General features: G+C 44.2%; 1 long non-coding RNA gene across 1 annotated transcript; it reads left to right on the forward strand.

Annotated features, from left to right (window-relative positions):
• The first annotated feature begins 574 nt into the window (after positions 1-574).
• Positions 575-26,197, forward strand: LOC126177151 (uncharacterized). The gene is made up of 3 exons (XR_007535758.1): positions 575-665; positions 14,537-14,629; positions 26,138-26,197. It is a non-coding gene; the product is annotated as an uncharacterized LOC126177151 (long non-coding RNA).
• The last annotated feature ends 17 nt before the right edge of the window (positions 26,198-26,214 follow it).

Raw genomic sequence — 26,214 nt, forward strand, 5'->3', positions numbered from 1 at the left:
AGGTTCGAATCCTGCCTCGAGCATGGATGTGTGTAATGTCCTTAGGTTAGTTAGGTTTAATTAGTTCTAAGTTATAGGCGACTGATGACCTCATAATTTAAGTCGCATAGTGCTCAGAGCCATTTGAACCAACGATTAGTTTTTCACATCGAGACGTCGACGTTTTTTCGGTAAATTATTTTCAGTACTGCATTATTAATCACTGTCACTATTATTTGTCATTGAATGTTAAAATCTTTGCCAGAGCAGATTGTGCATCTAATGAACTTAATTCATTGATGGTGTATGGTTCTATAAGCACCACACTGCCGAACTGGATGGGAAGGGATGAACACCAGGACATGTTTTTCCTACAGCTCAGTTTCGTGTATACCAATCTATTCTGGTAAAGAAAAGTGAAGTGATATCACGTTAGACGATTAATCGCTTCTCGTGTCATGTTTACGATGACACTCATTGTGTTTCAGATGCTGAGAGTGCTGGCGTCAACCGGTGGGGATATCTTTGCAGCGGATGTCGAAGGCTGCACGCCTCTCCATCTTGCTGCCAAGAATGGCCACGAAGAGGCCGTTAAGCTGCTGCTTGAACTTGGGGCCGAAGTGCGACCCGAGGACTGCCACGGACATACTGCTCTCGCTCTAGCTTGCATGTCAAAACACGAAAAGGTGAGGGACAGACATTAGTAATAGAGTAGTGACATATACTCCACACGTTTTGTTTCTAGAGTTCAATTTGAGATAGGACGTACAAACGTTTTCGAATTATTGTAACGTTAGTTGAACATCTGAAAGCTTTTCGACGATAGCTAGGTGGAGTCATTGACATTTTCGTACCAGAAATGAGCCAGAGTGCCCTTAATAAATCAGGTTCTTAACGGGTAAACTACCTTGGATTTAATGTATTTAAGTGACTACTTATCCATTAGTGTCCTGTATCTGCATTATTACACGCAGTTCCTCTCCTGTCCATCTAGCCACACAAGGATTGCGTGTAACTTAAACATATCTTTCAGGATATTCGCGTGTCAGCATGACATGTTTGTTGCCACTGTTATCTTGTCAGCCACAGGATTTAGCTACAGCAGCAGAACGAGATATAAATGAAGGTTTCCGCGATAAGGCTTTATTCCCATCGGCGGGCGTTGGCTGTACTGTCACCGTGATACTGACTTCCTGGCTCACATTTTTGGTGCTTATCCAGTGCTCCGTTGACGAGACAACCTTGGCTTCTTTCACTGATCATGAGTGGCGCGGAGTTCATACCCTGTTGCGTTTACTATGTTGTGTTCACCTTCGTTTCCTGTTAGTGGCTCACCAGTCAGCAGACACAGCAGCAGCTACAACAGCAATAGTTTGCGGCTCAGCAGGAAAGGCATTCCGCTCTTCTGCAGCTTCTGTCTCAGCAGCAACAGCAACAACCACGGCAGACCGATGTCGCAGCGGCATCACCACCGACGTTCGTTTCTTTCGACGACGCTTGGAGAGCTGGGGCGCCTACTAGTTTGACTAGCATTGTCTTGCGTAAGATGCGTGCAGTGAGTGGAAACGCGATTTACTCATGTCAATTTGTAGCTGTTTTTATTAATTTATGAGGAAACTGCAGCCACACTTGTGAGCTAGTGAACTGTCTTTTGTGATCTCTGTTCTGTTAACCGACTACTACGGTCTGCTGACACACACTGCCCCTAGGCTTCAGTTAGCCAGCATGGAGAACCGTACGCCGCTTGGGTCTCGCACGCAAGTATAGTTTTGGATGCCACAGCTGAGAGTTTCATATGAGAAATCATTGATTTATGATGTGATTGTGCGTCTTCCCCTAACAGGGAGATCAGAGATAAAGCTTTAGCCCAATCCAAACCTAGTCTTGCTGAATTTTTTATGCCTGTCAAATACTTCTAGGCTGCCATTTGTAGTGTCCTGTGATCGGCAGGAAAGAGCTAACAGTCAGTTTAAACACACATTATTACCATTAAGGAAAAAAAGCCTTCTTGGCATACACTTAGTTTTAAACGCAGAACAAACAAAGAAAACTCCAAAACACCAAAGAAAACAAGACAATGGAAGAAAATACTGACCAAAACTACTGTACAAAATACAACGTGCTACTACGACACCATGGTGAGTGAATACAAGGCGAGGGCCGGCGTAAGTACTGGCCGGAGTTGTTCCTAGCGGTTGGTAAACACTGCTGGTCTGACGGTGCTTATAAAGCTAGGTCGGCGGAGGGCTATAGCAGTCGTATGTGTTCCGATTGGTGGAACACTGTCAAATGTTTTCCGGCAAAATAGTTCCGTGTTTATTTGGAAAGTCTGTTACTGTTGGTCCGCTGGCGATGTTTCTCTCCGCGCTGCTGAAAGGGTGTTAGCAACCCATCTTGCGTGTCTGTTTCGCGGGCCCTGTAGCAATAAGAGGCCGCTACGACTTAACTCAGCCTCAGCACGTTTTTACAATTAATGACTTACAAGTTTTTCAGCTTGTTTGTTACTATCGTAAGCTGCAGTCTGATGACTCTGCCTCACAATACTCTGCCTCAGAAGTTCACGCTCATTCTGTCCGCCACCCCCCCCCACCCCCACCTCCAAATCAGCGTCGTGTACCTTTATTGTAACGCTAACCGGAGAGGTCAGAAACGCTCTCACTCCTCGCTGTCGCATGGTCAGTAACGCACTTCACAGATGCTAATGTTGTCCTGAGTGGGGCAGCGGGCATAGCACAAATTGATTCTCGCTGTTGCTGCGGAGGCTGGGCTTGTGGTAAGGGTGATCGTTTGGCTGTCATGTGCGAACATGGGGTCTGCCATTCGCGTACACTACTGCGACAAGTGGACAACGTAGCCGTCCACTCCATCACTGATTCGGGATCAGCAGTTGCCCTCCCCTCACGGGTGCTCACTTCAGACTTAACACTACTCGGCCTGTCCTTGAATCTCTGCAAGACACCTGCTCCGCCGTGACCTTAATAAACAACGAGACATTTTGCCAACTCGATTGGACTCTGCTGCAAATGGCCCTGTACTGCGTACTATCCTCCTGTCGCAGGACTATTCCTCAGCTCGGCGAACTGTCACTGTCGGTAAATACAAAAACATCGACATATATTAATCTTGTTAGATGTGCACTTCCTTACTGCTACAAACATATACTAGTTTTTGGTTCACCTGGAGGACCAGGTTAATTCTGTGCCCGCTTCAGCGCCTTTTTCTGCTCCTGACGCACAGTGAACGACTAATAAGGAGCTTTTGGAACAAACTCTTAGGTCTGCCCGTGACATTTTTGGTCAGATTTCCCCGCGGACTCCTGTGGTGCTTAAATTTTGTTGAGCTCGCCTGCTTCTCTTTGTGGTTTATCAGGAAATTATGAGGCTTCAGGGCCAAGGCATAATCTCCACATTTTCCATCAGTAAATGGGCGACACGTGTCATGGTCATGATCCACTTGGTATCTGTGGTGATTGTAAGTCCTTTGTTAACTCACACTCTAATATTGATTTATATCCACTGCCTCGTCCTAAGGAGCTGTAGTTTAAGCTGGCTGGAAGATTGGTTTAAAGGATGTGTGCCTCCAACTGCCGCTTGTTGAGTTCCCATCAGTTGTTGGTTTGAAATACACCTTTCGTCTTAATGAGGGTTTAATATTTCGGGTTACGAATGTACCTGCCATTTTCCAAAAGTACTTACAGCAATTGATTCAGGATGTTCCACACTGTGTAAGTTGGATGAAATTACTGTTGCGGAGGTGACTCATGCAGAACTTTACAATAATTATGAGTCCTGTTTTAAGCATCTCCAGAAAAATGGATTACACAGTCAGAAAAATGCTGTTTAACAATCAAGGACGCATATTGCCAATTCGAATCGACTCTGCTACAAGTGTCCCTGCACAGCTTACTGTCCTACTCTCGCAGGGCTATTTCTCCGCTCGGCGAATTGTCACTGGGTCCCAGAGTCAAGTAACTGGGCCACGTTAGGGTATTAGGATAGTTTTGCACTACAATGCAACAATAAGTCGCAGGAGGCTGATTGTTGCTGTGTTCTCAGAATACTTCATACTTGAATTGTAGCCTCTGAGCCAGGTGTATGGCACAGTCGTTCACTAGCAGGTTTAGGTTTAAGAGCTTGCTATGGCATCGCGGTCACGAAGTGAGATTCGGGCAGTTTTGCGGTACAACTTCGCGAGTGTTCTAAACACAGACCAGTGCTTTGAAGAAATGACTGTTGCGTTCGATTTAGAAATCTCTGAATATAGTTTAACGGTGTCCACTCCGTAACACTGTATTCAGAGAATTCTAAAGAGGGAATTTCACTAGGGAGAGTGCTTAGAGCACGGGAAGGCCACGACCATCGGTTACGGAGGAAAACGTTGATGCTGTGAGGAAAATGCTAGACAAAGACAGGCGAGTAACCTATTAGCAGATAGAGGATACCTTAGGGCTAAATGCACCAGCTATTCACTCGATTCTGGATGAAAATTTGCAAATAAAGAATTTTTGTTGTCTCTGGGTGCCCCACAGACTGATGGGAGATCAGATGACATGATGTGTGACTTGATGCCAGGAAATGTTAAAGAATTGTTCTCAGGGACAATAGCAGTATGTGAACATCATCGTGACCGGTGACGACACTAAGACTCAAAACAAAGTTCGTATCTTTGAAGATGACAACACACCCGTAGCTGTCAGAAAATCCCGATCAGTAAAGAAGAAAATGATAGTTTTTTTTTCAAATGGAGTGGAATTGTAGAGCATGTTGTTTTGGATACACATAAAATAGTCACAGTTAAGTGGTACACTGAGCAGTGCCTGCCAAAGTCATCCAGTCTTTGAAGAACCTGCGACTGAAGTAAAGAATGGACATTTGATTCCTACATCACGACAACGCTCCATCTCACCTTGCCAAAGCATGCACCGAATATTTGTGGGGTACAGGACTGTAACGTCTTGAGCACCATCCTTACAGTACAGTCTTTACTCCTTATGACTTTATGCTGCTATTTCATGTGAAAGTGAAGCTGAAAGGAGTGCAATTTTCAAGTGATGAGGATCTCCTGAGGGCTTGGGACGATGAGTGAGCCTTACTCCCTACAGAAACTTGGGAGAAGTGGTTTAGTATGTAAAGATATATTCAATGTAGTGGAAATTACTTCGAAAAAATTAAATAAATGAAACAGTATTGCCAAGCTTTCCTAGTAGTCCTTGGTATCAAAAAGTTTCATATGTATATTTGTTTGGCAGCAAAAGTCATCTGTTGACTGATCACAAACCCTTGATTTGATTAACTGGACATCAGTGTACGCTGTCAGATGAGATGGTACAGCGTCTGCACCGCTGGGCATTGTTTTCAAGTGGATATCATTACGATGTCTATTTTTGCTCCATTACCAAACATGCCAACACAGATACTCCGTTCCATCTCCCTCATGGCTCCAATATGTGATTCTATTGCCATGAAGCTGTCTGTTTTCACTGGATCAACAGCAGAAAACCATCTTGGACGAATTCCTACTGACGGAATGCAAGGTCGCCATGGCGATGTCGTACAAACAGGTCCTGTGAAAGATTTGTTGGTAGTCCATACAAGATGGCCAGAGCATGTTCCCCAACAGGTCGAAGCGGTTTCTCGAAACTTTTTCAGGCTGTTTTACTGGCTCAGTGCCTCTCAGCTCATCTTGACTTCAGCCACAGAGTATTCTGACTACTGGAGAGTCGTTTTGCCCCTGTTTTCGCAATGTATCCTCCCAGCTTCTTCATGTGTTCCATTGGAGGGTGATGCACATGAAGGCATTGACCAGGCGACACGTTTACAGTCCCAGCATCGATGTCTACATTGAAAACATGTGGTGTTTCTGCCATGTCTCCTGTCTCAATGAGGAAACCCCAGTGTAACATTTTTTGCCGTGTCCCAGGCTAACCTCCCGTAGGAGAGGGTTCACATTGATTTCTCTGGAACATTTCAGGGAGCTATGTGGTTGTTTGTTGTGGATGCCTTTTCCAGTTACCCTGGGCGTGATGCTCATGATGTCCATAATCATCCTCCCCACCATCCATGCCGTTCAAAGGATTGTCGCCAGTGAGTGGACACCTTGCACCCTGGTATATGACAATGGGCCCCAACTAACGCCAATTCAGTTCAAGATTTTCTGTCACGAAAACAGCATCGACCATCTGATCAACGCACTTTTCCACCCCACCTCCAAGATGTTTACTGAACGGATGGTCCACATCTTCAAGACTCAGGTGCATAAGCCCTTGAAAGTATAATGAATTGAGGATGCCTTCCACAACTTCCCTGTATCTTATCGTTCCATCCCTGTCAATGAGGTTTTTTTCGGCCAAACAGGCACATGCATCACATCCTATTAGATCTTATGTGTGCTGTTCAGCGTGGTCGTCTTCGGCACAGCTACTAGACATCTAGGTCTGGGCTACTTGCTGCTCCACCACCGTAACCATCCCACAGAACGGACAACTGGATCACCTCGTGCCAGGTCCCTCAACTATCTCTCACGCCCTCTTTCTCTCGCCTGCTGCGCAATGGTATGACTTTTGCCCCTGCAGCCCCACTCGCTCGTGGGTGGGTGACGGATCACAGTTTTAGAACTTTTGGAGATGTAGATGCTCCCTGTACCCAAACTGTTCCCCACCATGATGGTACCACATCTGTCTCAAGCTGCAGACGCACTGCTGCCTATTCTGTCCCCACAGCTCTCGACAGGGTCTCCTGCTGCTGTTGACCTCGAGCTAATGGTCCTTGTCTGCTGGCGGCGGAAGATACCTCTCCCGCCTTCTGCCCCCATTTCCGTCGCACCATCTGTTTTTTTTTCCCTATGTGCTGGTTTCTGGGGGAGAGCTGTAATATCCGTGCCCGGACATTTACCGATAGTCGCTCCGAGGCATCAAACTCAGTTATGGATCACCAGGGGCACGGTTGCTGAGACACATGGTCTGACCCATTGATGGTTAAGGGGTCAACTAGCTGCAGCGGCTTATTCTTACCTAGTACACTGCATAAGTAAACACTTGTTCCGCCTAGCTGTTATCGGATGTCGACCTCGCTTTATGCTTCGAATTTCTGGCTTACGTTCTTGGTGCTTATCCCATGCTTCGCTCACGATAACTTCGGTTTTGTTTATGGATCACGAGTATTATGTATCAGACGCCAGTTATTTAAAGTCAGTAAAATAAATCGACTCCGATTCTTCCCACGTCAAAACAAAGTGAGTGTGCGCCGTTTCGGAAAGCATATGCCCTCCGTCCATCTCTCAGGGAAGATATATAGGCATCACATTACACTTGCATAACGCAACTGGGTGTCTGCATTGCCCAGTAACAAGAGTCTGCTAAAGCCTGAATTTTTTGAGAAACATATAGAACGAAGCGTGAACCGCTGTTCCAAGTTGTAAGGAGTGATTAACATTTGTATGCAGAAGAGATCACCTGTATTAAAATTTTAATCAAGGTTTCCATTGAAAATTAATAGAAATTAATACGCTAATTTCTTGGCAAACGAAATGATAAAAATTTTACCAGCCAGTATCAGTATGCAACTAAAGAATAACACAACCATTTTATAGGCAGCTGCACTGCTCTCAAACCACTTTCACGTATTTAATGCATTAAGTAAGACGGCAGAGAGCTCACTCGAAAACTCTTGTCTCTCTTGGGCACACCAGAACACGACCAAAATTATTTTTGGGCGACGGGATCTCCAGGCATATTTCTGATAAACAGAGGTGGCGTGAGGTCCCCTAAGTAATCCGCAACCAGTCGGTCTGCCTTTGTGTTTCATATCTTTAGAAAGCAGATTCACCCGTACCCCATCTATATAAAGGAATGAGAGTGCAATTTCCTGCTGTTCGGCAGTTGCTTCAGAATCGGACACGATATACGAAAGGACTACTTACGTGACTCCTCCAGGATCGGGGTTTTGAAAGAACTAATTTCATTTGATTCTCCCTAATTTACCTCATTTGGCTTATTTACCTCTTTTGCCCCTTTTTTCTCATTTCGCTCATTACGTCTCAGCTCATGTTAGCGCACTCTGGGCCATGTACGTCCTGCGGGCCCGAATTTAACTTAGCAAACCAATCCACGGCGTTCCGAAACGCTTCGAGTATATAGAAGCGATCTTAAGCATTAAATTGGTATGTTACCTGCTTTATTGTGTCCTCAGGATACGAAATCCATGGACTGATATTTACGCTATCAAAGTCTTCCCTTGAGACCGGTAAGCGGTGCCCCGAGATATCGCATGGGCCGGGCCGCTGATGTCATGCAGGAAATAAAACTTCTTCCGTGCCAGCTTGAACACTCACTTTGTCTCATGCTTTGCTCTAGTGTCAATGTTGTTGATAGTCTACATACGTGGCTTGGTTACTAGTAGGATGTCACCTGAAGAAATCTTTGGATTGTAAATATTGGGTGGTCCACTGATAGTGACCGGGCCAAATATCTCACGAAATAAGCGTCAAACGCAAAAGGAACAAAGAACGAAACCTGTTTAGCTTGAACGGGGAAACCAGATAGTGCTATGGTTGGCCCGCTAGATGGCGTTACCATAGGTCAAATGGATATGAACTGCGTTTCTTTATATAGGAACTCCCATTTTTTATTACATATTCCTGTAGTACGTAAAGAAATATGAATGTTTTAGTTGGACCACTTTTTTCGCTTTGTGATAGATGGCGCTGTAATAGTCACAAACATATGACTCACAATTTTAGACGAACAGATGGTAACAGTTAGGTTTGTCAAATTAAAATATAGAACGTAGGTACGTTTGAACATTTTATTTCGGTTTTTCCAATGTGATACATGTGCCCTTGTGAACTTATCATTTCTGAGAACGCATGCTGTTACAGCGTGATTACCTGTAAATACCACATTAATGCAATAAATGCTCAAAATGATGTCCGTCAACCTCAATGCATTTGGCAATACGTGTAACGACGTTGCTCTCAACAACGAGTTGAGAGTGGATCACGAAAGCAAATATACTTCAAATTTCGCCACAGAAAGAAATCCGTGGGCGTCAGATCCGGTGAAGGTGCGGCCCATAGTATGGTCCTCCGACGACCAATCCACCTGTCATGAAATATGCTATTCAATACCGCTTCAACCGCACGCGACCTATGTGCCGGACATCCATCATGGTGGAAGTACATCGCCATTCTGTCTTGCAGTGGAACATCTTGTAGTAACATCGGTAGAATATTACGTAGGAAATCAGCATACATTGTACCATTTAGATTTCCATAGATAAAATGGGGGCCAATTATCCTTCCTCCCATAATGCCGCACCATACATTAACCCGCCAACGTCGCTGATGTACCACTTGTCACAGCCATCGTGGATTTTCCATTGCCCAATAGTGCATATTATGCCGGTTTACGTTACCGATGTTGGTGAATGACGCTTCGTCACTAAATAGAACGCGTGCAAAAAATCTGATTTCGTCCCGCAACTTCTCTTGTGCCCAGTGGCAGTAATGTACACGACGTTCAGAGTCGTCACCATGGAATTCCTGGTATATAGAAATATGGTACGGGTGCAATCGATGTTGATGTAGCATTCTCAACACCGACGTTTTTGAGATTCCCGATTCTCGCGCAGTTTGTCTGCTACCGATGTGCGGATTAGCCGCGACAGCAGCTAAAACACCTACTTGGGCATCATCATTTGTTGCAGGTCGTGGTTGAAGTTTCACATGTGGCTGAACACTTACAGTTTCCTTAAATAACGTAACTATCCGGCGAACGGTCCGGATACTTGGATGATGTCGTCCAGGATACCGAGCAGCATACATAGCACACGCCCGTTGGGCATTTTGATCACAATACCCATACAGCAACACGATATCTACCTTTTCTGCAATTGGTAAACGGTCCGTTTTAACACGGGTAATGTATCACGAAGCAAATACCGTCCGCACTGGCGGAATGTTACGTGATACCGCGTACTTACATGTTTGTGACTATTACAGCGCCATCTATCACCAAGCGAAAAAAGTGGTGCAACTAAAACATTCATATTTCTTTATGTACTACACGAATATGTAATAAAAATGGGAGTTCCTATATAAAGAAACGCAGTTGATATCCGTTTGACCTATGGTAGCGCCATATAGCGGGCCAACCATAGCACTGTCTGGTTTCCCCCTTCAAGCTAAATAGGTTTCGTTCTTTGTATCTTCTTCGTTTGACGCTTATTTCGTGAGATATTTGGCCCGGTCACTATCAATGGACCACCCTGTATATTGATGCTTATGGACTTGCTTGACCACAGGCTGTCTGGATTATTCCCTTATGTGTATGTCTACATGTACGATGACTCAGCACGTACTGGTTTTGTGAACTGTCAATCGATAATTTTGTATCCATCTTCACTGTCCAATAAAGACTCATTCCATCACATTAGAAGACGTAATAATGATGACAAGGAGGCGAAAATCACGTGTATGTTTCGACATAGTAAGTCCCTTGGTAATGGATCCAGAAATGATAAAACTGTCGCAGCAACAGCTATAACTTCAAATGCAACAACAACACAACAAGAACACCAACAAAGGCACGAAGTGCAAAATAATAAAAAGCAGAAGTTTGCGCCACTGCAGCTCATCGCGCCAGAACAAAATCCACCACCACCAATTGCTCCATTTAAGCCATAAAAGGAGGACTAGTACTTATGGAACAAACATCTGCTGCTCCACTTCCAGGTGACTACATAACCGACGTTATTAAACAGCATGCTTTTCTGCAGTCACCTAAGTCGTAAGTAATGCGTCATTTACAAGGGTAGGTCCCCTCAGACGTTTCCTGGAGCAGCTGCACCAAAATATTCTGAATCCTATCTAAACAGTACATTAGTGAGTAACGCTACAAAACACAAATATCGTAAACAAATACATCTAAATGTTGCAGACGCTACAACAAATTGCACTAAAGTCCAATCTACAAAAGTTTGAGTTCATTCAAGAGCAAGTGGTATACTCGGGCCACATATTGAGACGTCAAGGGTTGCAACTAATTTAGCAAAGTGTGGAAGTCAAAGAAAAGCTTCAAGTGTCTGATAATCTAAATAACAACCTTGTGACCTCTACCTTTACTATATGAAAACTCATACCTTTCGCCAACCGTGTTAATAACTTACGTAAGGTAGGCGCAAAATACGCTCTCTGCATTGTCCATTTTAAAGCTATATCTACCGTCCACGCTGCACCTGTCGGCCTGTGACACGTTAATACGCCTTCTGATAGCCACTAACGCGGCTGAACGTGGCATCGGGGTAATCGTTTCTCATAAAAACTCCGATGGGCATGAGCAACACGTTGCATACACATCTAAAACGCTAACTTTAACCCAAATAAAAATTCTGAAATTGAACAAGAATCCCTTCTAATCATATTTATCAATGTGAAATTTCATACATGTCGTTACGGAACTCTTATTTCATCTCATTTCTCGCTATTGAAAATTGAATTCCTGAATGAAAGACCAAACACCTCCAGGGCTATATCATCTTCGTAACCAATTATAGTTCATTATTGACAGACAGAACAACACGCTACATTGATGCTGTATCTATATAACGTATTCAGTACCTAAAATTTGTCTACCAGGAAACATTGTTTTCAAATCTATTACTCCCCACAAAATAGCCTACAGTATTTTCTCCTCACAGGATTTGTAAGTGGAAAGGACATATCTGGGGACCCTCTTACAGGCAAGTTACGAGACAAATTCGAAAATGTTTGCCAGAATGCCTCCCATCCCACCCTCTTCCATGGCTCTTCACATACAGCTGTCTCAAAAATAGGAGAGAACAGGGAGAACTAATGCTGACAAGAGACAACAATGAATGCCCAGTGGTCATCCCAATCCCACGTCGTCAGCGTGTCATAAACCTCTTGCATGCTGACCACCGGGGATGAAACATAGAAAGCAGTGCTCAAGGCAAATGTAACTGCTGAACAAGCGTCACACAGTACTCCAACGGACAGCTCGCTGCTGTGTGACCTGTGCAACTTGTACAGCAAACCAGTCAACACCTCTGCACCAGTTTGACGCCTAACCAACGCTGCATCTCCGGCATCTGAGGTCATCTGTCGCCTAGAACTAAGAACTACTTAAACCTAACTAACCTAAGGACATCACACACATCCATGCCCGAGGCGGGATTCGAACCTCCGACCGTAGCGGTCGTGCGGTTCCAGATTGAAGCGCCTAGAACCGCTCGGCCACAGAGGCCGGCTACACAAGGTGGTCCTTTCTCAGTATTACCTTAAAACCTGAAACAATAACAACCAACACAATATCGCGCCACAGACACAACCGAAACGAAAGTGAAGCCGACCGCAGCTCGGTTGGTAAGTAAAAGCGCAAACCACGCTCTGCTACCAGTGAAACGCCCGCTAAATGACGCAGGGATCGTGAAAGGGACCAAGGGAGTTTCGGTCGGATTCATTTCACAATTGTAATTTATTATCATTTAGTTCACAAATACACTTTAGAAATAATTAATTTTCTCGGTTGAAGGCCTCCAAACACATGCTTTAGAATAAGTTCAATTTTGAAAAGACATTACACACAGTTAAATTTACGATTAAGATAATTCATATACATATATGAGATCAGCTTGCTGAGCGGCTGAAGGCCGCCGGATTAAATCTTGAACATTCCAAATATACTACGATGATTACTGAAAGAAGAAGGACACATTGTTTTAAGATGCTAAAAGGGCTGATTGCCCGCAAGGAGCACAGAAAGAGATAAACAAACGCAATAAGATGGTTGAAGGCCGCAAAGTTAAATTCTGAAAATTAAGGAAATATGTATAGGCAACAATCGGTAAAACAATACAATAAGTTTACAAATTTCCTTTTGAAACAGCAACGGTGGAAGGCCCACAGTAACTTGTACAATCTTTCAGAAGAAATTACAATAATCTTTCAAGAGTAGAAGGCAATGATGTTTGGACTTGCAGGAAACTCTGAGAGCATGTTTCCAGGGCTGAAGGCTCTCGATTAACCTTGCCCAGTTGAAAATATAAAATACAGTAAAGCCCCAAAAAACCTTTTAAAATAAATTACAAAGAATGATTAAGGGAACAACACTCACGAAAAGACACTGCCTAAAAATTACGTTAGTGGCCAGGGCAGGTAACCAGAACACTAACGGCCACAAGGCAGGAAATTCCGTAGGTGAACTTAACTATGGATAAAGTAATGTAACGAAGTACACCTGACGACAGCTATCTCGAACACTTCACTCGTTGTTGCTCACAGGAAAACCTTGCAGGGTTCACTGCTGCTGCAAGCCAGCAACTGGCTGGCCCGGGCTGCGATCCAGACGCGTTACAACTCCCTGGCAGGGCCCAAATCTCGACCCGAACTGCCGCCGTGAACTCTCCTCCTCGTACGTTCCGACTCACTCAACGACGGATGACAACAGATGAAGTCATAGCAGCTGAGCAAAGATCCTATGAGAGGGGATATATCGGTACGCACTACTAGCGCCGATGACGGTCAGGCAAAACAGCAACTCAGTAACGCCAGTAATTTAAATCAACGTGGTGAGATGGAAATACGTTAAAACAGGGTGTAAAATACCAAATGGTGGGACGGCGGGCCATGCACGGCTTAGACTGCCATAAGCGAAGAATGACTTCTTAACAGAAGAACTCTAAAGTTGCAAAATGTTGGAAATGAGAGAAACAAGTTGCTTAATGTGCAAATTCCTGGAAGTATACTTTCTGAGCATAGAAGTGAATGGTAGCGAAACATGGACCTTAGTCAAAAAGTAACCAGAAACTCAAGAAACTTAAAAATTAAAGGGACAATTTATATACATTTGGAGATGAAGATTGTTATCCAGAATAGGCTAGCATAGACAGCTGCATCAGAGCAGTCTTCAGAATGAAGACCTCAACGACAAATAATACAGAATGGAGAAAGTCTGTAATGAATTGATGAAGAAACCCTTGTTAGTGAGCTGGAGGCAAGATTACGAATAAGAGACCTGTTGCTCTGCCTGAAGGTGTGACAGGTTAGTGAGATAGCTGCTACGGCACCAAAGGTTGGTTGGCCTGGGGCTGGAAGATCTGTAGACGGGAAATGTTCGTACTAATGGAGCAGGGCTAAAATACACTAAGCAGATTACACAGTAGATGGAGCACGGTACTAAACAAGTCGAAGGAAACATGACTTTGTAATATTAAAATAAACTGATGATATTAACAACATGCACAGAAAATATATCTAATCTAGAAACGGTTAAATTCTGGAGGAAGACTAACTTTCACACTCAGTAAGTGAAGTTAAGTACAAATACACAAATAAGAAGTACTTTGGAGATTAAATTTAGTGGAAAAGTAAAGTTTTATTCTGCAGCAGAGTGCAAAGATACCTAAATTAGCATAAAGTATTCACCTCACGTACCTTTGGTTAAATAACACAGTTCGTGGGAAAGATTACGCCTTTAACCGAATGTCTCATAATCGACTCTCCATAAGTACTGCCTAAAATTAATTAACTCGCTTTGTTACAGGTGGTGAGCTGTCTGGCAGAAGCAGCATTGGGAAAATCCCTTCACGATGGATGGAGTTACCTGCATCTCGCTGCTGAGTCAGGAGACACGCAGGTAATATGAATTATAAATTCAGTAGTTGTTGTCACATGCTAGAACAGAAATGGTATTCTCACATCTGAAACATGAAGAATCGTAGCGAAAGCTACCAGCTGTAAAATAAAAGTTTATTACTTGATAATAGGTCATCTGAAACGGTTTTTCGCTTTTTCCACACCTGTTCTGCTTGACACAATCATGTCTTCTAAATATTTTGGCGTAACGTTGTAAAGTGCCATGCGATGGAACGACGACGTGAGGATTGTGGTAGGAAGGGCGAAGGGTCGACTTCGTTTTATTGGAAGAATTATAGGAAAGTGTAGTTCCACTGTAAAGGAGAGCGCATATAGGACGTTAAAGCGACCTATTCCTGAGTACTGCTTGAACGTTTGGGATCCGCACCAAGTCGTTTTAAAGGTAGGCACCGAAGCAATTCAGAGGTTGGTTGCTAGACTTGTTACTGGTAGATTCGAACAACACGTAAGTATTACTGGGATGCTTCTAGAACTCAAATGGGAATTCCTGAAGAGAAAAAAAAATTGTTCAAATGGCTCTGAGCACTATGCGACGTAACTTCTAAGGTCATCAGTCGCCTAGAACTTAGAACTAATTAAACCTAACTAACCTAAGGACATCACACACATCCATGCCCGAGGCAGGATTCGAACCTGCGACCGTAGCGGTCGCCCGGCTCAAGACTGCAGCGCCTAGAACCGCACGGCCACTCCGGCCAGAACAATGTTGAGAAAATTGAGAGAACCGGCACTTGAAGCTGACAGCTGAAGGATTCTATTGCCTCCAACATACACTGCGCCTAAGGACCATGAGGATAAGATACAAGAAATTAAGGTTCATACGAAGGCATTCAGACAATCGTTTTTGCCTCGTTCTGTTTGCCAGTGGAACAGGAAAGGAAATGACTAGTAGTGATGCTGGCTATCCTCCGCCACGCGGCGTAAGACGTAAATAGAGATGAAGATCGCTGGATCTTAGAGTTTGATACCGTATTGCATGAGCTAATGTGCAGTTTCAACGGGATTTTTCCGGCGCTCATAACACGGGATGGGTCAAGTGTTTTTGATATCCCTTGGATTAGGGACCACTAGTATACCAGACAGAAGGAATGTCTTATTGCAACTATCCTACAGTGCAGGATCAAAGTTTGAATATCACACACTTCCTCCAGCTTAGGCAAATGGAGGAAATAGGTTGGTTCATTTTGCATTGGATGAGGTCTACGTTGCGCATTAAGGGGCTTGTGGAGGCATTATTTATTTAAGCTGGGGTTCGTGGAAAAAAAACGAAAAAAGCGGTCTTCACCAGTTTTTCGCCTACAGCCGTAGTTATCGAAATAATTAACTGCAGATCATTGTTCAAATTGTAATGGTGTATTGTCTAGGCATTTATGTAGGGGAGCCATCTTATGGTTTCCAAAACTCTGTATCTGCTGTCGTGAAACACTCCTGAAACGTGGTTGTTGGATATCAAAATCTAGCAGTTGATTTCGACATGTCTACTTACAGCAAGTGGCTGTAATTTGTGCGCGATGTTCCTAAGATCCACATCTCGGACAACCGTGAACATTTCCTGGGTATCTTTATCCGTTCCCGAGATACAAAGCTTCAATGTTACCCCATCTGTTCACGTTAAATACGCACGTAAAATCTAGTGCGAGGCGAAAACATAGTTTACAAACTGACGCAGCTGTTAAGTATCTTCTCTGTCATCAGAAGATTTCTGTTAACACCATGTTGTTGAAGTACCTTTCTCTGCCTCGTGAGGACTGAGTGTTGTGTGATGTTCTTAGGTTAGTTAGGTTTAAGTAGTTCTATGAGACTGATGACCATAGATGTTAAGTTCCATAGTGCTCAGAGCCATTTGAACCATTTTTGTTGAAGTACTGATGCTCTTGTAAAATTTTAGTGCACGTAAAATCCGCTCTGAGATATAAAATTAGCTGTGTATTATTTCAATTGTACTTAACTAAACTATCAAAATTTTACTGAAGTTTAGTTCATATGAATGAAATACCATGCTGTAACTGGGCAAAGAACGGAATTATCAAAAAAATATTCTCATCGGAGCTAAAAATGGCAATTCGTCCTATTTAATAGAGGGACTGGAAAGTGGTACCAGCTGCCTCATTCTACTTTTCAGAAAAATTTTACATGCGAAAACATTCGCACTTTTTTATGCTCAGGGGAAAAGGATACAGTGGCACTGGGAAGGAATCAGTAAGATAGACGGAGTAACGGAGGGCACAGGGATACGCTGATAATCAATGGAGATACTAGTTGTAGGACAGCGTGAAGCAGACTAGCTGTGAGAGAGGAGACAGTGAAAGTTAAAAAGAGACAAAGAGAGCCGAAAGGAGTTGGGCGGAATGAATGAGGAAATGGGAAAGTGGAAAAGGATGGGTATGAATCAGTGGTGTATACAGAAAAACCTCAAGGATGGGGCCCTAAAGATATCTTAAGCTACCTTTAGTTTTACCATAATAAAATATAATCAAGTCACACGCAGAGTTTAAAAAGTTTTATTTAATCTGATTACACACATACACAAGACAATGCCGTCTTAGGATATAAAAAAGTTACAATTGTAGTTCTCTTCCTTAAATGATGAATTTTATGCGCCTATTCTTCCTGGCAGATTGGTTAATTACATCGACAATAGGACAGTCAATGTCAGGGTGAGCGTTCTATAGAGCTAGCAATTAAGTCGATCCTCCTCCATTGTCGACATCAGCCATGTCTTTGTACGCCGCAACTGTGAAAAACTTCTTTCTACTGTAGCAATAGATGCAGGTAGACAAGCAAATATTTTGTACAGCGTGTGCAAAGTAGGACAGTCAGATCCAGGACAGACAGACAACGCTTGCATAACAGAATCACGATCATTAAGGGCACTTATGCTCGTTATCTTGTATTGAAGAAACTCTCGCACTAGTCTCTTTTTAATCACAAAACTTTTCTCGAACAAATGCCAGACAGAGTAACGTATCGAGTTCACACCAGAACGGCCGCTACTTTCCTCTTAGGTATGTGTTAGCTATCTATGTGCCAAATAGAAACGTATAAAATATGACGTCGTGGTCGCACGTGCTACATAGGAAAGTACAAGCACTCCATAACTCAATTCAGTGGAGCCGGCTGACGAAAGAAACGAGCGATTAGCTTGCGGGCTGACTGGCGGGGGCGGCGCGGATGGCAATGCGGGTGGCCCCGCAAGAACGGGAGGGGGGGGGGGTGCACCCCCCATATGCATCCGCTACTAGTATGAACGAATAATGGGTATGAGCGAGTTACAGGTAGAGGAGCTTGCAGGGATGAGAGGTGAGACGCATGTTAAAAAAAGAGCGCGAATATGATCGCACGCCGAAATTTTTAGCAAAATTTTTAAAGGTGTTGAGGAAGGTAGGATGAGGAAGGTGATACCCCACTTTCCAATCGGAGTCTTTTATGCAGGCGCATACTGACCTTCTTGTGCTACGATAGGATCATTTTTCCGCTGGTTCATAATTTATGTGCAGTTTCTGGTTGTGAACGATATATATACATGTTTAATAAATGCAAATATTGACCTCCTCCGTGGGTGAGTGGCAACTAAAAAAATAATTTAATGATCTCGTCGTCTGTAGAGCATCGACCCACCGCCCCCTTTTCCCAAAGAAATAAATATGCTTACAAACTTATTGAAAAATCTTTCAGAAGATATGGAACACAATCAACTGGATTTTACGCCAACTTTGTCTAATCTGAGTCTGGGCTCCAGTACTCCTAATTTAATCATCGACAGGACACCTAACCCTAGTCGTCTTTCCTTCCCTCCTTCCTTGAAAACAAATCTCTGCTTAGTTTAAATATTATGCAGCACTATTTAACACAAACGCTAAGGACCACCACCGTGAGCTCTTTTACTTCATCGCCAAACCTCCTCAACACACCATGACAGGCACTTAATTTTTTTAGTATTTTGGATCTGCGACGAAACCACCGTAGGGTGAAAACCTCGAAGCAAAAGACTGATGACTGGCAGACGTTTCCATTTCCGATTAAAACCCCGGGCATACAGCGATTTGTAGGTAAAGATGAGATTCAACACACGGGGAGAAAATGCACCAAAGATTAGTCCCGTAGAATTGGGAAAAGATGTTTGTGTATCAAGTTATATAAAATATGTGTACATCCATGATCAAGTAGAAAAATACAAGCATAGTTTTTTTGTTGTTGTAATTTTTGACTTCAGAATGAGTGACGTATAAGCAAGCGAACATTATGTAAGTAAACGTGATTAATCAGAATGAAAACGAAAAGGGAATGAGTCAATCAGAACGCATTTGACAATGTCTCCTACAGGCGAGGAAACCTAAGCAGGTCTCATTAATAGTCGCGGGGAGAAGTCTGGTTGTTATGGCAAGTGTCCTTTTCGATGGAGCCATTCCGACTCATACGTTAATCGGTTTTGGAAAATTAGAAAAGCTGGTAGGGGAATTAAACCTTGCTGCTTACGATCGCGAATACTGTGCCACAACCACTGTGACGTCTACTTGAGTGGGGCTCTGTAAGTACATCCTCAGCCTAGTCCAGTACGCTGTGCAACAAGAAAGAAAACGTCTTACATGAATCTGTAGAAAATTTAACGAAACCTCAAGTCTGTGTTCCCATGCACAAGTGACAGCCTGAGGACGACAAAATATGAGTATAAGGTTATGTGAATACAAGTCTTTCAAAGAGATGAGGAAGCTGGTGACACATTTATCTTAGTTTCTACGAGCCTAGAAATCTTCATGCTGTGTGGTATTTACGTAATTCCAAGATATCACGTGATCATGTATAAGAAATCAGACCTCTAGTTTTTAGTGGTGCGGTTGTTAAGATCACTGTGAGAAGCTAATTTATTTGGTCATGGCTTCATTATACACATTCGGTGGAGGTAGTTGATGATTGAAATTGCATAGGAAGATCTTGCCCCAAGGAAAACCGTATGAGTTTTTATGATTGCGACATCACTTTGCTTGTCGTATCCGTGGCACTGTCTCTCTTATGTCGCGATGATACAAAAGAATCAGACCTTCTGTGAATTATTTATATGTACTCCGTCAAGCCTACCTGGCGCTGATCTCACACTGCGTAGCAGTGCTTCAGAAGATGGGGGACTAATTTAATGTAGGCAGTCTCTTTAGTAGACCTGTTGAATCTTCTAAGTGTTTTATCAATAACGTGCAGTCTTTGGTTCGTTTTCCCTACGACAGGTTGCTATTCGAGAATCATCTATCACTGACATTGAAGTTAGCTGAGACTGACTGGGACAAAGGCGACAAAATAACGTACAAGCAAGCCAACATGTCGAATGAAGCAGTAAAGAGCCGCACTGGAGAAACGGAGTACTCAGCCAAAATTGGACACGTCTCGCACTCTGGTGAGGTCGTTAACACATACCATAAGCAAGGCAGCTACAACTGTGCTGTGTAAGGGTTTCAGCTTTTCTGTGACGCCCCATCGCCTATCGGCAGAGGAAATTCTACAGGGCATTGAAATGTCGCTTGGAAAATGCGTCAAGTAGAAGCAAAAGGATTCGCCAAGAAACAGAATCCTACAGCATACGAAGTCTCCGCAGCAGAATATCTCACATGAAGAAAGTGCCGCCTTAAGTAAACTCAGGAATAACAAAGACATTACAATTCTACAGGTGGAATACTGGGAACTACATCATATGAAGCCAAAATGAGCGAGTTGCTGAATGACCTCGTATAAAAAGAACTGAAAAGAGACCCTACTGCGAAGATAATGAGACTCAAACCCTGCTTAAGAGTTATAGAATCGATTTAGATGCAGGTAGGGGACTCAAATCGAAAGCTGCAGTGTCACCAGGAACATATTGAGTACCTAATGTCCAGAAGGAAGGCTGTCACTTACACCAGTTGTCAATGGGATCAAGTCACCCACATATCATCTGGTAAAATATATGGCCCAAAAATTACGCTTCCTTGTTGGCCATACGGAGTCTTGTGTTAAAGATTCTGCGCATTTCATCCAGTGCGTAATGGAGCAGCAAGTGGTAGCTACATATCTCATAGCCAACGTTAAGATAAAATACCAAAATACTTGTAGCTGAAACCATTGGTATCACAAAGGAGCAAATAGCGCCAGGCATCTGCAACCTGGTGCAGTTGTGCGTGTCATCAAGATTTTTAGTTGGTAGGGAAAATTTTATGAGCAGAAAGACGGAAAGGCTATGGGTTATGGGCTTTACAGCAGCTGACGTAGTCATGGAAGCTTTCGAACAAACCGAGCTAAATTCCGCGCCATTGCACCCACGCTGCTGGCTGAGGTACGTGGACGACACATTCGTCATATGACAGCATGGAGAAGTAGAACTATGTACATTTGATGAACGCTTCAACTGCTTACGTAAGAAGGTACGGTACACGCTGGAAATGGGGTACCACGGAGTCAGACCATCAAGTGGCAAACTAGGCCATAAAGTTCACTGGAAGCCGACGCTCACTAACAGACAGCTGCACGCTGATTCGCACCACCATCCAGCGTAAAAGAATGCATTGCTACGTATGCTGACAGGCTGAACTCAGCGGATTACTGACGCCAACCAAATACAGGCTGCACTAAACAAGCTTAGTACAACATTCCGGGAAAATGGGTACAAAGACAGATACGAGCAAGGAGGTACAGTGAAGACAAGATATAGGTAAGGAACAGACTCTTCCTGTTGCTTAAATACCCTATGTGAGAGCTTCAGCGAACCGTGTAGGGAAAGTGTGCGTCGCGGAAGAATCAAACCCGTATTTCAAAGTGGCCGCAACATGCGTGATCTATTGAGCCACACTAAGAATGCCATGAATGCTCTCCTCACTGTACACAACTTCGATGTGAATGCGGTGAAGTCTACCTTGGTGAAACCGGGAGAACTATTATCACTGATTCGTCGGAACATAAACGCTACGTACGACTGGGACAGAAAAACAATTCAGTCGTAGCAGAATATCACCAGGAAGAGGAGATTCTGTCAGGTTTCAAGAACCTCATGCGCTTGCTCGACAGTCGTAGATGCAGTAACGTAAGGAATTAGATATTACTGAAAAATTAAACGCCCGATTATGAATAGGGAAGATGGCTAACAGTTACATACCGCCTCGATGTCAGCCATTCCACTCCGGCGGACCATGCGCGTTCCTCAAACTGCAGCACGCTTTTACCGGATTTGACAACATAAACAGCGGCCACAAGAGAAATACTGCGCGACCTTAACACTTCACTGATGGAAAACGCTTCCCTCTGGGCACAAGCTGCAGATATGGTACTGACTTACATTCACCAAGGAGAGACTGCCTACCAATCAGCAGAGTGACACAGACTAGAGCCAGTCGATACGCTACATGCTACCAGTTACCTACTAGAGTTGTCTTCCAATCAGTCAGCAGTAAATAGACCACCGTACGCCACCCCCTCAGTAACATCCTGTCTTCAAATTGTGCAGTGACATGCAAGATATGTAACGTCGGTAGCCAAAATATAAACGGAATGGACAGTATATAACGGAAGAACCCAGCAGTGAATCGATACGAAGAAGACTGCAGCAAGTCTGTCGAAATGTTGACAAGTTAGTGCTTTAGCAGTTTATAATTGAACAATCCCCCTCTTTAATAACCAAAGGATTTAAAAAACTATATATACACTCCTGGAAATTGAAATAAGAACACCGTGAATTCATTGTCCCAGGAAGGGGAAACTTTATTGACACATTCCTGGGGTCAGATACATCACATGATCACACTGACAGAACCACAGGCACATAGACACAGGCAACAGAGCATGCACAATGTCGGCACTAGTACAGTGTATATCCACCTTTCGCAGCAATGCAGGCTGCTATTCTCCCATGGAGACGATCGTAGAGATGCTGGATGTAGTCCTGTGGAACGGCTTGCCATGCCATTTCCACCTGGCGCCTCAGTTGAACCAGCGTTCGTGCTGGACGTGCAGACCGCGTGAGACGACGCTTCATCCAGTCCCAAACATGCTCAATGGAGGACAGATCCGGAGATCTTGCTGGCCAGGGTAGTTGACTTACACCTTCTAGAGCACGTTGGGTGGCACGGGATACATGCGGACGTGCATTGTCCTGTTGGAACAGCAAGTTCCCTTGCCGGTCTAGGAATGGTAGAACGATGGGTTCGATGACGGTTTGGATGTACCGTGCACTATTCAGTGTCCCCTCGACGATCACCAGTGGTGTACGGCCAGTGTAGGAGATCGCTCCCCACACCATGATGCCGGGTGTTGGCCCTGTGTGCCTCGGTCGTATGCAGTCCTGATTGTGGCGCTCACCTGCACGGCGCCAAACACGCATACGACCATCATTGGCACCAAGGCAGAAGCGACTCTCATCGCTGAAGACGACACGTCTCCATTCGTCCCTCCATTCACGCCTGTCGCGACACCACTGGAGGCGGGCTGCACGATGTTGGGGCGTGAGCGGAAGACGGCCTAACGGTGTGCGGGACCGTAGCCCAGCTTCATGGAGACGGTTGCGAATGGTCCTCGCCGATACCCCAGGAGCAACAGTGTCCCTAATTTGCTGGGAAGTGGCGGTGCGGTCCCCTACGGCACTGCGTAGGATCCTACGGTCTTGGCGTGCATCCGTGCGTCGCTGCGGTCCGGTCCCAGGTCGACGGGCACGTGCACCTTCCGCCAACCACTGGCGACAACATCGATGTACTGTGGAGACCTCACGCCCCACGTGTTGAGCAATTCGGCGGTACGTCCACCCGGCCTCCCGCATGCCCACTATACGCCCTCGCTCAAAGTCCGTCAACTGCACATAGGGTTCACGTCCACGCTGTCGCGGCATGCTACCAGTGTTAAAGACTGCGATGGAGCTCCGTATGCCACGGCAAACTGGCTGACACTGACGGCGGCGGTGCACAAATGCTGCGCAGCTAGCGCCATTCGACGGCCAACACCGCGGTTCCTGGTGTGTCCGCTGTGCCGTGCGTGTGATCATTGCTTGTACAGCCCTCTCGCAGTGTCCGGAGCAAGTATGGTGGGTCTGACACGCCGGTGTCAATGTGTTCTTTTTTCCATTTCCAGGAGTGTATATATATATATATATATATATATATATATATATATATATATATTCTCTGTGCAGCAGAATAAGCTAACAATAACTCACACAGTTAAAAGGCATTTCATGAAGTAATTATCAAAACAGGAGAAAGACAACGTTCGAAATCATGAGCACTAGGACCATAATCCGGGGGCCAAAAGATTCCCAAGCGGTTCAAATGGCTCTAAGCAATATGATATCATCAGCAAAATGAGGTCATCAGTCACCTAGACATATAACTACTTAAAACTAACTAACCTAAGGACGTCACACATGTCCATGCCCGAGGCAGGATTCAAACCTGCCACCGTAGCAGCAGCGCGGTTCCAGAATGAAGCGCCTACAACCGCTCGCCTACAGCGGCAGGCTATTGGTTTTCTGCCCTTCATGAAGCCATGGTGAAACCGAAACAGAAGACTAGCCTCTAAAGTATCGCATCTATCTTCAGGCTGATACTGGTACAGAACAACATGATGACAAAGCAGAACTAACACAGTTGGATATAATACTTACTTCTACACAGTGCCACGAACTGAAATACAAACTCTAAGCTAGCAGGTGAACACGCTTTTCACTATGTAGACCGCACTGCAGTAATACACTGTAAGTTCACTAGCAGAGCAGATAACATATATGATTACACGTGGAGTTGCCCACAGTACCTCAAGGCTACCACTGAACAATCTACCAGGCGAGTTCCATCAATTTCACTTTCCCGTCTGAACACCGAATGCTTCGAGACATTCCACGTCCCTTCGCTTTAAGCCTGCGAGCGCTATCCCCATCACCTAATGGCAAGCACACCTTGTACACAAGCGGTAAACTATTTGTAATCGACAACGACCATGTCAATAATGAAGCTGCCCAGTACCCTGAATTATTTTATTCAAGATGACACTATCCATGGAAGCTTATGGACGCATAGTTGTGTTTATGTTTTATTTCATTGTGATGGTGAATCGCTCCTGCATCTGACACCAACGCTATCTCCCTATTCTTGTTGTGGCGCTCAGTATTTAGCACCTCATTTTGAGAAAGTGCGCAAAAGAATACCTGCTATTCTCTTTTGAATAGTTATAGGTTATATGTCAAAACTAATGTTTTGTAGCGGCTAGTCACCTCACAAAACAATCGCCTACTGTTATGTAGAGAACACATTTGATTAAGTAAACCATGATGTAGCAAATTAGAATGAGAAAACTACTTTGAGACATTAGGGCAATAAAAAGGGTGACTGTTTAGTCCATTAGCTGGAGGTACGCTGTTCAATCCTGACAGCCCGGCGCCAGGACCATAAGCAAAATACTGCTGTGCTGCTTTTGACACTACATAACCACATTTTGCCCAGTTTTGGGGATGAACACCCTGGTTTAGGCTAGGGAAGAGACCAGATTCGTTTTCTCCGGCCATTCTCATTACAGTTTGTATGTGGAGCCATTTGGTGGGGGGTCTACGTCAAAGGATAAATTGAAACTGCAAATCTATAAAACCATGAGCATCCGTTGTTCTCTCTCACCTTTGCCCAATTTTTTACAGTCGTTAGTTAAATCACATGATCGTCTGTGCTTCATGTTTCAGACTGCTGGCGCATCGACTCTACAGGTACTCCTACATGATAACCGTTTCATCATTAATCGCCACTGTGGCATACTGTAGCATCAATCCTAGCGTTAGGTCCGTCTTAAACTGGTTCCTTTGGAGACTAGCTGTAGTAGATCAATGTGCTGCATCTACGTTTGATGTATAATGTGAGCATGCGTGCTTCTTGGTTTTGTTTCACGTAATTTCAAGGCAACCTTTATTCAGGGCTAGGCGTTAGTTTGAAAATCCTGAACATGGGTCTGATAGTCCAACGATATGTTCCGCTAAACTCAGTAATAAAATTTCGGTACACGTGTATCAATGACAAATTTATTCTATTATTGTGTTCAGTAACAGTATTAGGGAGGAGTTCCATATTCCTTACCAGACACAGTCACCATCAATAAAACTGCTGAAGACGAACTTTTGATGCAAGTACGAAAAGAAATACAAATTGAGTGTCCAAGGCATAACTTTACTCGTAAAACGTCTCCAGCTGTCCCCTCATCATCCCTTTCCGCTTAATAAAAATGGTTCAAATGGCTCTGAGCACTATGGGACTTAACATCTATGGTCATCAGTCCCCTAGAACTTAGAACTACTTAAACCTAACTAACCGAAGGACGTCACACAACACCCAGTCATCACGAGGAAGAGAATTTCCGCTTAATACAATTACGATTCTAATCATAATGCAAGCCTAGAATAAAGAATAAATAAAGCCATTTAGCTACCAGTGATAGAGTCATTAGCAGCTTAAGCAAAGTGATCTTGCTGGATAAATGTTGGGTATCAGCGGTGTATGGTTCGCAGGTGCTGAGAGACTTGATGTGCGGCTTTGCGGACCCGGCCGCCACGGACGACTGTGGCTGCAGCCCGCTGCACACGGC

Source organism: Schistocerca cancellata, chromosome 3, assembly GCF_023864275.1.
Source record: "Schistocerca cancellata isolate TAMUIC-IGC-003103 chromosome 3, iqSchCanc2.1, whole genome shotgun sequence".
Lineage (NCBI taxonomy): Eukaryota > Metazoa > Arthropoda > Insecta > Orthoptera > Acrididae > Schistocerca > Schistocerca cancellata.